The 15,695-nt window shown below is 43.2% G+C and overlaps 1 protein-coding gene and 1 long non-coding RNA gene across 6 annotated transcripts in view; one reads left to right on the forward strand and one right to left on the reverse strand.

Annotated features, from left to right (window-relative positions):
• The window catches only part of GABRB3 (gamma-aminobutyric acid type A receptor subunit beta3), a 287,930-nt gene that overhangs the window by 167,694 nt on the left and 104,541 nt on the right, over positions 1-15,695 (forward strand). The gene's annotated exons all lie outside the window — the stretch shown is intronic.
• LOC147349837 (uncharacterized) lies at positions 8,168-13,179 on the reverse strand. Of its 2 annotated transcripts, XR_015150597.1 has the most exons (3): positions 12,644-13,179; positions 12,218-12,334; positions 8,168-10,206 (listed from the first exon to the last, which is right to left on the reverse strand). It is a non-coding gene; the product is annotated as an uncharacterized LOC147349837 (long non-coding RNA). The 2 variants fall into 2 exon arrangements; XR_015150596.1 differs by lacking the exon at positions 8,168-10,206 and having other exon boundaries at positions 11,895-12,334.

Below are 15,695 nucleotides of genomic sequence, written 5' to 3' on the forward strand. Positions count from 1 at the left end.
CCATAGTTTTATATGGTTTCTAGTGTGAGTTTGCCTAGTGTGAGTCCCAAGGGAGAAAAGGCTTGTATGGGAATAAATGAAAAGTGAACACTCAGTTTAAACCTGAATGTGGTGATGGTGCTCAGTTGTGTCTGACTCTTTGTGACCTCATGGACTGTAGCCCACCAGGCTCCTCTGTGCAGGCAAGAATACTGGAGTGGGTTACCATTTCCTCCTCCAGGGGATCTTTCTGACCCAGGGATCGAAACTGCATCTCCTGTGTCTCTTGCATTGTTAGGCTGATTCTTTACCACTGTGCCACCTGGGAAGCCAAACCCTGTGTATCTTTTAAGAAATAAGTGATTGGGAGTTAATAAACAGTAGGGGTGATTTTAAGAAGTCCTGTAATAATGGCAGGGCTTCCCAGGTGGCTCAGTGGATAAAGAATCCTCCTGCAATGCAGGAGACACACAGGAGACAAGAGTCCTGTCCCTGGGTCAGGAGGATCCCATGGAGGAGGGCATGGCAGTCAACTCTAGTATCGTGGCCTGGAGAATTCCATGGATAGAGGAGCCTGGAGGGCTACAGTCCATGGGATCACAAAGAGTCAGACATGACTAAAGTGACTGAGCACGCACGCGTGTAATAATGACAGTATTTTAAGAAAATAAACATGAACACAACATGAATATATCAACTAGGCTTCATATAGGTAAAGGCTTTGGATAACTCATTTGGAACCATGAGAACAGTTAGCTATGCTGGAAATGCAGGTCACTACTCTGCAGTCTTGGAGCAGGGACTCTGGCGTCTCTTCCTCTTCTCTCTTCTCTTCCACCTTCTCCCTCAATCTCCTGTATCTTCAGGCCTGACCTCTCCCTCCTCCCAGGTTCGGCCCCTCCCTTAACCTCACTCCCTCCAGCCCTTCCTTCCCTCACTGTCCGGTAGGGTCTAAGGACATGGCTTTGGGGCTGGGACTACTTGGCTCTGCCTTTTAATTGCTTAGGATTAAGCAGATTCATTAACCCAGGCCTCAGATTTCCTTGAGAGCTGGCATGACAACAGTATGAGCTTTGGAAAGTAACTGAAGTGATGAGTGTCCCAGAAATATGCAGTCTTGGTGGTGTTATTATTCCAAGTTCATCACTGTTAGACTGCTGAGGGTAGCTGAAAAAAGCCACAAAATCCTGCTGACTGGCTCCACGACAAATGTATAGTTTCAGTCTCTGTTGGATCCTCCAAACTGCTCAGCATTTTGTTTTGGTTTTGTGCCCAGTTATCTCTAAAGATAGAACTGGGCTATTTTATCTTGCTAATAAAATAGCCCCTTATAGAAAAGTTGGAACTTATAAAACATTATCAAAAGTCCGTGATCCCAGCCTCTCAGTAGTATCTATATTCCAATATTTCCCCATTTTTGTATATTTTTTGTGTATTAGCTACCTCTACATACCTACCTATCCATTCATCTATCTCTGTATGTATGTAAGGTGTACATGTATGTATGTCTCTGTCTCTATATCTATTCATTCCTGTTGATTGATCCATCTCTATATCTCTGCATGTATGTATATACATATCTATATATATTTATTGCCATATGTATGTATCTACATTTTTCATACACACTCACACTGTATCTTTTTGCTTCTGTGGACTAAGGACATTTCTCTTTCTCCTCATCAGCTTTCCTGTAGCAGCTGTTGGGGAATCTCACTCTTCAATCCACCTGCTCTCATGCTTCTCATCTTGCCAAATGGCCCCTGAGAAGATACAGAGAGAGAAGTTGAGGGTTCTGCTGCTGCCCTGCCATCCGGACTCTTGTGTCTTCTCCTGCCTCTTAGCTCTTTTGCTATGCTCTGTTGTCATGCTTGCTTTCTCCAGGACATAGCTCCCATCTTTCTCTGGTACCTGCCATCAATTGTCTTCGTTCTGAAGGATCTTCCCTCCTTTCCACCCACCAGCGCAGTCCTTCCCTTTCTGCCTAGAGAGGAACCATGGTCTCTGTCCATCCTACCTGCCAGGGTACGTTTGGACTTCTGCCTAGCTGTTCTGCAGAAGCTGCTATCATTGGGGTTGTCCGTGTTCTCTGGGTTCTCCACACCCATGGTCTCTTTTCAAATCACGTGGCCAACCCCCCACAAGTTACACCTCCTGGCTTTCCTGTTGCTTTCTAAAGCTTTCTTCTTTATACTTTTTAATTGATTGATTTTTTGCTGCCCCTTTCTTAGGGATCAGAAAGCTCTCCTGCCACACCCTCTCTTTAGTTATTTCATCCACTTCAGAGTCTCTCCCTGCTTTACTGTTTTAAGCTTTAGAATCTTTCGTCCATGTCATATTAACTGTGCCTCACCACCTTGCCCCACTGGCACTTCCAAATTTCTGTGACCAAGACAGAATGTCCTTACAGTGGAATATTGTTGTTGTTATTGTTGTTTAGTCACTAAGTCATGTCTGACTCTTATGACCCCATGGATTGCAGCCAGTCAGGCTCCTGTGTCCATGGGATTTCCCAGGCAAGAATACTGGAGTGGGTTGCCATTTCCTTCTCCAGGGGATCTCCAGGGGATCTCCAGGGGATTGGGTCTTCATTTCCTGCATTGGCAGGTGGATTCTTTATCACTGAGCCACCAGGGAAGTATTATTCTGCCTTTAAAAAGGAAAGAGCTCTGACACTTGCTATAACATGGATGAGCCTGAAGGACATTATATTGAGTGAAATGAGCCGGTCACTAAAGAATACATGCTGTACGCTTCCATTTATAGGAGGTCCCTAGAGGAGTCAGACTCAGAGACAGAAAGCAGAATGGTATTTGCCAGAGGCTGGGGGAGGTGGGAATGGGGAGTTGTGTCTGAACTGTTTTGTGAGATGAAAAGAGTTCTGGAGATGCGGGTGGTGATGGTTCCACAACAGTGTGAATATATTTAATGCTACTGAACTCGAAAATAGATCAGCTGGTAAAATTTTTTCCAACTTTATTCAGATATAATTGGCATATAACATTGTATCAGTTTAAGGTATATATTGTGATAATTTGATATGTGTATATATTGTGAAATTAAGCTGGTAAATTTTATGTTAATTGTATTATAATGTGATTTTAAGAAAACAACACAGAACCTCTTTTTTTTCGTTTCTGTTTTTTTTTTTTTTTTTCCCAGTGTTTTTTCCTGTAATTGATTTCTAATCTCATAGCATTGTGGTCAGAAAAGACGCTTGATATGATTTCAGTTTTCTTAAATTTACTAAGACTTGATTTGTACTGCTTTTCAGGTTGAATGTCCTATAAATATCAATGAAGCGTCTCTGGTCTAATGTATTCTTTAAGGCTTCTGTTTTCTTATTAATTTTCTGTCTGGATAACCTGTCTCTTGGGATAACTGGGGTGTTAAGTCCCCCACTATTATTGTGTTACTATTGATTTCTCCATTTATGGCTGTTAACATTTGCTTCAGGTATTGAGGTGTTCCTATGTTGGGTGCATAAATATTTATAGTTATATCTTCTTCTTGGATGGATCCTTTGATCATTATGTAGTCTTGTTCCTTGCCTCTTATAACTGTCTTTATTTTAAAGTTTATTTTGTCTCATACAAGCATTGCTACTCCAACTTTCTTTTGATTTCTATTTTCATGGAATACGTTTCTCCATCCCCTCACTTTCAGTCTGTATGTGTCCCTAGGTCTGAAATCGGTCTCTTGTAGATAGCATACATGTGTGTCTTGCTTTTGTATCCATTCAGCCAGTCTATGTCTTTTGGTTAGAGCATTTAATCCATTTATACTTAAGGTAATTATCAATACGTATATCCCCATTGCCATTTTCTTAATTGTTTTGGGTTTGTTTTGTAGGTCTTTTTTCTGCCCTCCCTCTTTTGTTCTCTTGTGTTTCTTGCCTAGAGAGATTTCTTTGGTGTTTGTTACAAAGCTGGTTTGGTGGTGCTGAATTCTTTAAGCTTTGCTTGTCTATAAAGATTTTGATTTCTCTGTTGGATCTGAATGAGAGCCTTGTTGGATAGAGTATTCTTGGTTATAGGTTTTTCCTTTTTATCACTTTAAATATATCTTGTCGGGCTTACCTGGTAGCTCAGCTGGTCAGGAATCTGCTTGTAATGCAGGAGACCTCGGTTTGATTCCTGGGTCAGGAAGATCCCCTGGAGAAGGGATATGCTACCCACTCCAGTATTCTGGCCTGGAGAATTCCATGGACTGTATAGGGCATTAGGTATAGGTTTTTCCCTTTCGTCTGAGCTTCCTGGACTTGAGTGACTATTTCCTTTCCCATGTTAGGGAAGTTTTCACCTATAATCTCTTCAGATATTTTCTCAGGTTCTTTCTCTTCTTCTTCTTCTGGGACCTGCATAACTCAAATGTTGTTGCATTTAATGTTGTCCCAGAGATCACTGAGGCTGTCCTCGTTTCATTATTTTTTCTATATTCTGTTCTGTGGCAGAGATTTCCACCATTCTATCTTCCAGGTCGCATATCTGTTCTACAGGTTATTCTGCTGTTTTAGTGTATTTTTCATCCTGGTTACTGTCTCGTTCATCTCTGTTGGGTCTTCAGTTCGTCACGGTCCTCATTAAACTTTTTGTATGTAGTCTAGATCTGCGCCTCCATTCTTTCTCCAGGATCTTACTTAGATCATCTTTACTATCATTATTCTGAATTCTTTTTCAGATAAATTGTTTATCTCCTCTTCATTTAGTTGTTCTTGTAGGTTTTTATCTTGGTCCCTCATCTGCAACATATTTTTTTGTCACCTCATTTTGTCGAACTTACTGTGTTTGTGGTCTCCTTTCCACAGGCTACAGGGTCATAGTTGCTTTTGCTTCTGGTGTCTGCTTCCCGGTGGTTGAGGCTGGTCCAGAGGCCTGTGCAGTTTTCCCCTTGTTAGGGGGTTTGGCTTGTGTGGTGACCACAGCCTGCCTGGGATGTTGAGTGAGACATCCTTTTGCTTTGTGATTGTCACTGCCCTGTCAGGGGCTCGTCTGCAGTCTAGTTGTTGGAATAGTGGCCCCAGAACTGTTTCTTAGCTACAGTTCTGATCTGTGGTGCAGCGTAGGCAGGGCTGAAGGATTCCTGGTAGACAGAAGCCGCTCTGTTTTCCTCCTCTGGAGCCGTTACCTGTGAACGTGCTCTGTCGTGCCCCTCTCACTGTTGTGTGAGCTCACAAAGCGTGCTGTTACTGGCAGTGCTCTCACTGTCGCGTAACTGTGGGTCTGCTGGCAGTCGGCCCTGGTGACTCTCGGGTGTTTTCACCAGGCCCACTGGCACGGGTCCACTGCGGTCAGGTTCCAGGCCTGTAGCAGTCATGCACCTGGACCTGCTGTGGGATCCTCCTCATCTGATTTACCCGACTCCTGAATGCCGAAGCCTCAGTTGGCTTCTATGTTGAATAAGCAGCTGCCTGATCTCCCCAGCTTGTGCCGTGAGAGGCAGCTGTGCTCCTGGGTTCCTTCATCTGGCCCCACTGCTGGCCCCCCAACACAGTGTGTCCCGACATCCCTACAGCCTCGTTGCTCCTTACTGGGTCTTGGACTTCCATCTGCTCTGTCCCACCTGTACTGCTGGAGAGTGTCTGGCCTCTGCACCTGCACTTCTCTGTACCAGGACTGAGTGCCCTGTCTCCTTTCTTTGATAAGCAAATTTATACAAACATAATTTGCATATAAAATAACTCAAATGAATTTTAAACCTAAATATAGGAGCTAAAAGTATAAAACATACAGAGAAAAAAGCCCACAGGACTAAATCTTCCTGATCTTGGGTTCACTAAGGATTTCTTGAATGTGATATAAAAAGTCCAAGTGATAAAAAGAAAGCATTGATAATTTGTACTTTGTCAAAATTTAAAACTGGCATTCTTTGAAATACTATGACAAGATTGAAAAACAATCCACAGCAAGGTAAAAAGTATTTGCAAAGCATATACCTGACATAGAACATATACCGGGACTACATAAAGAATTTTTACATCTTAATGAGAAGAAGAAAAACAAATTTTTAAACATTGGCAAAGATTCTGAACAAATCTCTCTCAATGGTGTTAAGGAATGGCCTATAATCCAAAAAACAAATCAAAAACCAGTCAGCATCATCAGTCTTTCAGTTCAGTCACTCATTCGTGTCTGACTCTTTGCGACCCCATGAATCGCAGCACGCCAGGCCTCCCTGTCCATCACCAACTCCTGGAGTTCACCCAGACTCACGTCCATCGAGTCAGTGATGTCATCCAGCCATCTCATCCTCTGTCGTCCCCTTCTCCTCTTGCCTCCAATCCCTGCCAGCATCAGAGTCTTTTCCAATGAGTCAACTCTTTGCATGAGGTGGCCAAAGTACTGGAGTTTCAGTTTTAGCATCATTCCTTCCAAAGAAATCCCAGGGCTGATCTCCTTCAGAATGGGAAATGCAAATTAAAACCACAATGACTTGTTCTTCTGATATACTAGGATGGCAATAATTTTTAAAAAGAAAATAGCAAATGTTTGTAAGAATGTGGAGAAATTGGTACATTGGTGCCCTCCTGCATTGCCAGGGTGACTGTAAACTGATGTGGCCACTTTGGAGAAACAGTTGGATAGTTTCCCATGTCAGTTACCATATGACCCAACAGTTTTACCGCAAGATTTATACCCAAGAGAAATGAAAATATCTGTCCACAGAAGCCTTGTGCATGAGTGATCATTGCAGCCCTCGTCTTAATACACCAGAAGTGGGAATAACCCAAACATTCACTGATAAATGCCTAAACAAACTGATTTATTCATACTTGTGACACATTTGCCCTGAAAAGGAAGGAAGCACTGATAAGTGCTACACATGCTGCTGCTGCTGCTGCTAAGTCACTTCAGTCGTGTCTGACTCTGTGCGACCCCATAGACGGCAGCCCACCAGGCTCCCCCGTCCCTGGGATTCTCTAGGCAAGAACACTGGAGTGGGTTGCCATTTCCTTCTCCAATGTATGAAAGTGAAAAGTGAAAGTGAAGTTGCTCAGTCGTGCCCGACTCTTAGCGACCCCATGAACTGCAGCCTACCAGGCTCTTCCGTCCACGGGATCCTCCTCAAAAACACCATGAAGAGTAAAAGAAGCCTGGCACAAAATACTGCACATCACATGGCTCCATTTACATAAAATGTCCAGAACATCTATAGAGATGTTAGATGAGTGCTTGCTTAGGATTCTAGACTGTGAACAGAGAGCCACTGTACATGGGCACATGATTTCTTTTGGGAATGACAGATCTGCTCTCTAATTAGGCTGTGGGAGAAGGAAATGGCAACCCACTCCAGTGTTCTTGCCTGGAGAGTCCCAGGGACGGGGGAGCCTGGTGGGCTGCCGTCTATGGGGTCGCACAGAGTCGGGCACGACTGAAGTGACTTGGCAGCAGCCGCAGCACTTTGTGGATTTACTTAAAAATGTTTAATTTTCCCCAAAACAAATGCACTTTTGGTAGGTAAATTATATCTCACTTAAAACTATTAAAATAGATTTCATTATTTGGTTGAGTAATATTGAAATGACTTCCCCGGTGGCTCAGACGGTAAAGCGTCTGCCTACAATGCAGGAGTCTTCAGTTCAATCCCTGGGTCGCGAAGATCTTCCGGAGAAGGAAATGGCAACCCACCCCAGTATTCTTGCTTGGAAAATCCCGTGGACGGAGGAGCCTGGTAGGCTACAGTCCACTGGGGTTGCAAAGAGTGTGGAAATAATTTTTGAAGAAATTCTTAATGAAAATATCAGGCATGTAAAGGTGGTTTAATTTCTGTTACCAAGTAATTATCTTTGGGTACACACACATGCACACGTGTGCACACACACACACACACACACACACACACACACACACACACACCAGAACAGAAGGACAGAGAGTCTGTGTCTTAGAAGAGGAACAAGGGTGATTTTTTTTCTTGTTCTCATAAGTTTATGTTTTACTAGAGAAATAAAGAGAAAAACAAAATGCAACAATTCTCATTATTCACAGTAGTTACCTTCTATAAAGTTGCCGCAAACATTAAATTAGTGAATATTGGGTCCTTGATCCTAAAGGAAATAGAGGATAGGTACATACAAACTTCCAGTCATAACACTTTGCTCTGGACTTGAGACTAACACAGCATTATTATCATCTATACCCCAATACAAAATAAAAATTTAAAAAATACAAGCACACATAAAGCAAGGTTATGTAGTCCTCGTTTTATGAGAATATTGTGACCAAGGGTGAGTTTTGATTGCAGATATTAGAGGTGTTCTAATTTTTTTTTCTTTTTAGCTCATTTGCTAGCTTTACTATAAATCTGTAGATTAAAGATGTCTTAGAGACCCCATCAAAGCTGATGAGATAGGATTGCCTGTCATTATTGGCCTGCCTCCTACTTAGTGTGTGCTCCCCACCCACTCTGTACAAACCATGATGGAGATGCTGTTATCACCTAAATTTCTCCCAAACACATTTGCTTCTTTCTTTCTTTTTTTTTTGGTGTGGGGAGTATTTTATTTAAAAATGTATTTAAAAGAACCAGGGAATATTTACTTTTTCCTCCCTACATAGCATTGTGTAAGTTTAAGTTGTACAGTGTGATGGTTTGATATACATATATAGGGAAATGTTTACCACAATTTTGACAGTGTACAAATTATCAATGTTTTTGTTTCACCTCACATAGTTACCGTTCTCTTGTTGCGGTGGTGAGACTATTAAAACTCTACTCTCATAACAGTTTTCATGTATATAATGCAGTGATATTAACTGTTATTTGTTATAATCACCATGCTGTACATTAGATCCCTGGAACTTATTCATCTTATAACTGGAAGTTTTTACCCTTGGACCAACATCTCCCTATTTGCTCCATCCCTCAGCCCCTGGCAACCATCAATCTGCTGTCTCTTTCTGTGAGTTCAGAGATTTTATATTCCATGTGTAACTGAGGCCATATCATATTTGTCTTTCTCCGTATTGAATTATTTCACTTAGCAAAGTGCTGTCAAGGTCCATGATGTTGTTGCAAATGGCAGGATTTCGTTCTTTTATGGCTGAGTTAATATTCGTGTGTACATGTGTTCATGTGTATGTGTGAGTGCCAACTTTTCTTTATCCATTCATCTTGGATACTTAAGTTGTTTCCATATCTTGGCTGTTATAAATAATGCTGCCATGAACATCAGGGTGCAGATACCTCTTTGAAATAGTGATTTCATCTTCTTCAGGTGTATACCCAGAAGTGAGATTGCTTGATTATATGGTAGTTCTGTTTTTAACTTTTTGAGGCACTTTCATACTGTTCTCAATTATGACTGTACCATTTTACATTCCACAAACAGAGTTCCCTTTCTCCACATCCTTGCCAGCATTTGTTACTTCATTTTTTTTTAATAGTAGATATTCTAACAGCGTTCACAATTTTCTGTTGCCATCACCACCACTCTTCATGGACTGTGGCAGTATGTTAGTCTGTTGGGCTGCCGTTACAAAGTACCACAGGCCAGGTGGCTTAAATAACAGTAGTGTATTATCTCTCTTGTCTCAGAGTTTCAGAGGCCGGAAGTCCAAGAATAAGGTGTCAGGAGGGTTGGTTCCTTCTGGGGACTGTTAGGGAGAACGTGTTCCAGGCCCTGGCCCCGGCTCCGCGTGGTTTCTGGCTGGCTGGTGCTCTCTGGCCTGCAGAAGCATCCCCAGTCTCTGCCTTCATGGTCCCTGCTGTCCCCCCTGTGCCGTGTCTGTATCCCAGTCTCCCCTTTTTATAAGGGCACTGGTCATATTAGACGCTGATACCATCTTGTTTCCTTTTGAACTCCCTCTCCCGTGCGTGGGCAGTGGCATACAGGAATAGTTGTTGGATAAATACATTAAAAAGTAACAAAGGAGTGAGAAAGTTAGTACCTTGGAGTCCATACTGAGTCACCCACAGGACTACTTCCAGGTAAGCACTTGCGTTGTGAACTTCCGCAGCACACACGCTTCTTGTTGGGCCCAGGGGATGTGTCCTGGTTCCCATGTTGGTTCCAGCATGTCCGCATGCTCGGCGGGAGTGTAACAACAACAGCACTGACCTCGGCGTAATGTGACGCGCTTCAAAGACACCACGGGAGGAAAATTGTTCCTGGCTTCTTTGGCTGAGTCCTACAGCTGCTATTTTTGGAGTTGGCTCCAGTGATTGTTTCTCTGCTTAAGGCTTTAGGGTTGCTTGGTGGATGTGTTCACAATGGGCCAGCTGTCTCTGATTAAAGAGGAGAAAGGGAAAGATGGACCTTTGAAAATTTTTGATAAGAGAAAAGATGGAGCTTGAAAACAGACTCTAAATAAAAATTTCTTATAGACTGAATCCACAACAAATATTTAGTTTTAAGATTTGCTTAGGCAAATGTAATAAATAAATGAATATAAAACAATGAATGAATGAACACTGTGACTGAATAAGTCTGTGAACTGATTTAATAAATGCCTGTCCACTGACTGATAATCTTTCTTGCAAATAGCCCACAGTATTTGAAAATTAGATATTGGTATAGCTATCTATTGGGTTTCCCAGGTGGTGCTAGTGGTAAAGAGCCTGCTTGCCAGTACAGGAGATGTGAGAGATGCAGGTTCAATCCCTGGGTCAGGAAGACACCCTGGAGCAGGGCATGGCAACCCACTGCAGTACTCTTGCCTGGAGAACCCCCAGAGAGCCTGGAGGAGTACCATCCCTGGGGTCACAAAGAGTGGGACACGACTGAGTGATTTAGCACACACACAGCGATCTGTTACTGCTTTGGGGATGTATATGTATACATGTAGGTAGGCATAGGATAGCAGTGAGGCTGTTTTTGGTGTGAGAGTAATCCAAGGTGCCCTTCATGCTTCTCATTCTTTGTGTGTGCATCTTGCTGTCGGGTATCCTCCGTCAGCCAGGCAGGCCAGGGTCACCTGGCACCAGTGCCTCCATAAACCGGAGGATGGGCAGGATGGGAAAATCATCACCCACTCCTGGGCTCTTCAGGTGGGCTCCCAGGCTGTGCTGATAAATCTCACCAGACAGATCCAGTGGCTTTGATCATGAGTAGTTGAGGAGCAAAAATATAATTCCAGAAAACTTAATTTGTTTTCCACGGAACATGCTGACCCTGTACCCTAGTGCCCTTTTCCTTTGGTGTAATCTTTGAAACTCAGCTCTGCCAGTCAATTTTCTTTCTTCCCTCCTCTCTTACTCTCATTTGGCCAGACCCAGAGGGAAGGCACCTCTGAGTAGTGAGGTCTCTGGATGGCTCAGTCAGGCCTAGTCCACGGAACCTCCTGACACCCACTGCGGTTCTGGGAAGTCATCCTATGCAGAGACCAAATTCAGATGTTAATTATCCAGCTCCTGCCCTCACTGAACAGCAATCAGACCGTCACAGCAGTCATGTGTAAAGGTACACTTGATAATGGACTGAGAAGTAAATCTAAGAGTCTTTTACAGATGTCTGGGGCCACAGCACTGTTATGTTTAACTTGGTGCAGATGATTTCTTTAGCTCATAGGGTTAAATTTTGAGCCAGAATATAGCAGGAGAAAACTGAAAAGAGTGGAGCTTTTGCGACATCACACCCTATACACTTTAAGTGACAATTTCACAGCTTTAAAGGTGAATGTAAAGCAAGTGGATCATAACTGATTAAATTACCAGCTGTTAATTATATTGCCAGCTATAAATTATAAACTCTAATTCTGATTAACACAGCAGCTAATTGATTGACATCTTTGGCTGTGTTATAACTGAATTTGGCACACACAGTCCCAAACTCATGGGAAGGAAACATAGTGGATGAATCCTAGCTTTGTGATTCCCAAGAAAGCCCGCAAAAGAATGAGAAACATAAAGGATACTTAGAATTATTGTCTCGCACTAAAAATAGTCTAGCTGCTATCCGACAAGAGCAAGTCACATATGGAAAACCTGTATTTTAATAGCCAACATTACTCACAAAATCAGGAAAATGTACAATTAACTTGACAGTTGGATGTTCTAACCAGTGCCTTGGTAAATAGGAACTTTTTGCTACTTTAAATCACCATCTGGCTGCTACATGAAAGTTTGCTTTCAAGGGCTGGTCCACAGCTCTGTGTTATGACTCCTTCGGACGCATTTGAATATGAATAGTGTCAGATATTCTATTTAAGAAGACCACACTTCCACAGGAGAGAGAGCACTTGCTTTTTGCAGGCAGTGTTCTTCCTTCGGAATACTTTAAAAGCTCTTATTCATTTACCAACTTCCAAAGCAAAGCATGGGCATTTTGACAATAAAAATCATCCTTTCGTAATTCCTGTTGGCTCCATAAACACTTCACCTTTTCTTCGTGAATTCTGACTCTTCACATGCATGCCTGGAATGCATGAAGGAGCATTGAAAGGAAATAATTAGAAACATCTGTTTACATTTACCAGGAGCAAATATTAAAGGAATTAAAATAAATATAATCATCACAGCTTAAAAAACTCAGCATAAGAGAATGTCTGAATGCCACGAGAGTACCGCATTGCTGTATAAACACACTGTATGAATGCACAGTGGGTGAAGATACTATATGACATAAAAAAGATCTTAAATGATATAAACAGCAAGCAGAGTTAACATGTACTAAGTAAGTGTTTGGTAATATTCTTTTCTATTGTTAATTTACTGAACAGCTCACCAGTGTGGTGTTTGGAGGAAAAGGCACCTGTTGGGTTGGTGGCGCCGATATTTACGGCAACAGGGCCTGGAACAGGCAGGACGTCCACCCTCTCGGGCAGCCCTCAGACACCCACGCTGCAGCCCTGTCCACGACGTGTGGTGCCAGGGCCCTGACCCACATCTCCTTGTTGTCATGCCAGCCGTTGCCATGGAGTTGCTGGGCTTTGTTCAGAGCTTCTTGAAGTGGTTTGCTGAGAGCCCGTCCTGGCACCCACCGGAATCTGAGAGCAAGTGGGAAGATTGTGTTCTTGCAGTTTGCCCAGCACAGACGCTGCTCTTCATGGCAGTGCGGGGCAGGAGCCATCCACATGCTGGCTTTTGGTACACACGTGCCTACTTTCCAAATATAGCAGTAGACTTTCCTGATTTTAATGGAGGTAAAAAGCTCAATATAATTTTAAGTCAAAATAATGATCAGAATATGAACTCCTGGTGTGAAGACTAGTGACATGAAAAATAAGAATTGCACAAACGACCTTTTTAAAATTATCAGTGCTGGGTCTTACCTCCTGCAGTTCTGATCCAGTGCAGATGGAGTGGGCCCTGGAACTGGATGGGGCACAATGAAAGAGAAGGAATAAAGATGACAAATTACTACCAGATGCGCAGGTAGGTACGGAGAAAGCTGAGCTCACCTGGGTGAGTGGAGGCAGGAGAAGGTGGCAGGGATGAGCCGAGGCAGGTGAGCCTTGAGAACTGAATAGAAGGGGCCTGTCCTGGAGCCCTGAGCCCACAGCCGGTGCCTTGGAACAGCCAGAGAGGGTCTCAGAGGCCAGGCAGTGTTCAGACGACCTCAACCCTGAGGCTAGCTCCCTAAATAGAGTCCAATATAGCACCCCACTCCAGTACTCTTGCCTGGAAAATCCCATGGATGGAGGAGCCTGGTGGGCTGCAGTCCATGGGGTTGCAAAGAGTCTGACATGACTGGGCGACTTTACTTTCACTTTTCACTTTCACACATTGGAGAAGGAAATGGCAACCCACTCCAGTGTTCTTGACTGGAGAATCCCAGGGACGGGGTAGCCTGGTGGGCTGCCATCTGTGGGGTCGCACAGAGTCGGACACGACTGAAGCAACTTAGCAGCAGCAGCAGCAGCAGCAGCAGCAAGGGCAAAAGAGTGCCCTCTGGAGGTCGTGGAGCAGCCTTGCTGTGACCACGCTGGAGATGGAAGCAAATCTCAGGTGACTGATGAAGGGATGTGAGGTCTTCTGTGTTCAGCATTGTGGGTGACTAGCAATTCTAAAGAACTATGAGTAAAACTATTAGGAAAGTTTAATAAATCATAATAAATATCATTTAAATATTCACATAATTCACAGAAAAATGCGAAAGCCCCAGGAACCACAAAAAGGGACAGAGATTGTATTTGGAGAGAAAGCTGAGGATGAAGGTGTTGCAAGGTGCACTTGAAAACCATAGCCTTGGGGTCATTTGACCTAAGAAAATATCTGCTCTGAGAATTTGTATTGTGTAACTGTACTAATCTTGATTTGGGGATTGACTTAAAACTGCAGAGAAATTCTCACTGAAAGTGATCCACAGTTATCAACCAATCTGGACCACTGGGAGAAAGTACCTGCAGATCTTTTATAAAAGGACACACTGGCAACCCAGGTGACGTAGGACTTCTGCTTGTTGTTCAGCGAGTGTTTCTGAAATCTCTCTTATGTGCTAGCCACAGCACTGTGTTGGGAATAGATGAGTGAACAAAACAGATGAACTTTCCTCTCCTCATTCAGCCTACATTCTAGCATGGGAGAAAGGAAGTTCAGTTCAGTTCAGTCACTCAATTCTGTCTGACTCTTTGCAATGCCATGGACTGCATGCCAGGCCTCCCTGTCCATCACCAACTCCTGGAGCTTACTCAAACTCATGTGCATTGAGTCGGTGATGCCATCCAACCATCTCATCCTCTGTTGTCCCCTTGTTTTCCTGCCTTCAATTTTTCCCAACGTCAGGATCTTTTCTAATAAGTCAGTAGTTCACATCAGATGGCCAAAGTATTGGAACTTCATTTTCAGCATCAGTCCTTCCAATGAATATTCAGGACTGATTTCTTCTAGGATTGACTGGTTTCACTCCTTGTGGTCCAAGGGACTCTCAAGAGTGTTTTCCAGTACCATAGTTCAAAAGCATCAGTTCTTTGGTGCTTATCTTTCTTTATGGTCCAACTCTCACATCCATATATGATCACTGGAAAAACCAGAGCTTTGACTAGACAGACCTTTGCCAACAAAGAAATTTCTCTGCTTTTTAATATGCTGTCTAGGTTGGTCATAGATTTTCTTCCAGTTCAGTTCAGTTGCTCAGTCGTGTATGACTCTTTGCGACCCCATGAACCGCAGCACCGCAGGCCTCCCTGTCCATCACCAACTCCCGGAGTCCACCCAAACCCATGTCCATTGAGTTGGTGATGTCATCCAACCATCTCATCCTCTGCCATCCCCTTCTCCTCCTGCCCTCAATCTTTCCCAGCATGAGGGTCTTTTCAAATGAGTCAGCTCTTCGCATCAGGTGGCCAAATTATTGGAGTTTCAGCTTCAACATCAGTCCCTCCAGTGAACACCCAGGACTGATCTCCTTTAGGATGGACTGGTTGGATCTTCTTGCAGTCCAAGGGACTCTCCGGAGTCTCTCCAATACCACAGTTCAAAAGCATCAATTCTTCGGCACTCAGCTTTCTTTATAATCCAACTCTCACATCCATACATGACTACTGGAAAAACCATAGCCTTGACTAGATGGACCTTAGTTGACAAAGTAATGTCTCTGCTTTTTAATATACTCTCTAGGGTGGTCATAACTTTCCTTCCAAGGAGTAAGTGTCTTTTAATTTCATGGCTGCAGTAACCATCTGCAATGATTTTGGAGCCCAGAAAAATAAAATCAGCCACTGTTTCCACTGTTTCCCCATCTATTTCCCATGAGGTGTTGGGACCGGATGCCATGATCTTCATTTTCTGAATGTTGAGCTTTAAGCCAAATTTCTCACTCTCCTCTTTCACTTTCA

Source organism: Bos grunniens, chromosome 21 (genome assembly GCF_055505025.1).
Source record: "Bos grunniens cultivar Pamir isolate PY7600 chromosome 21, Bosgru_T2T1.0, whole genome shotgun sequence".
Lineage (NCBI taxonomy): Eukaryota > Metazoa > Chordata > Mammalia > Artiodactyla > Bovidae > Bos > Bos grunniens.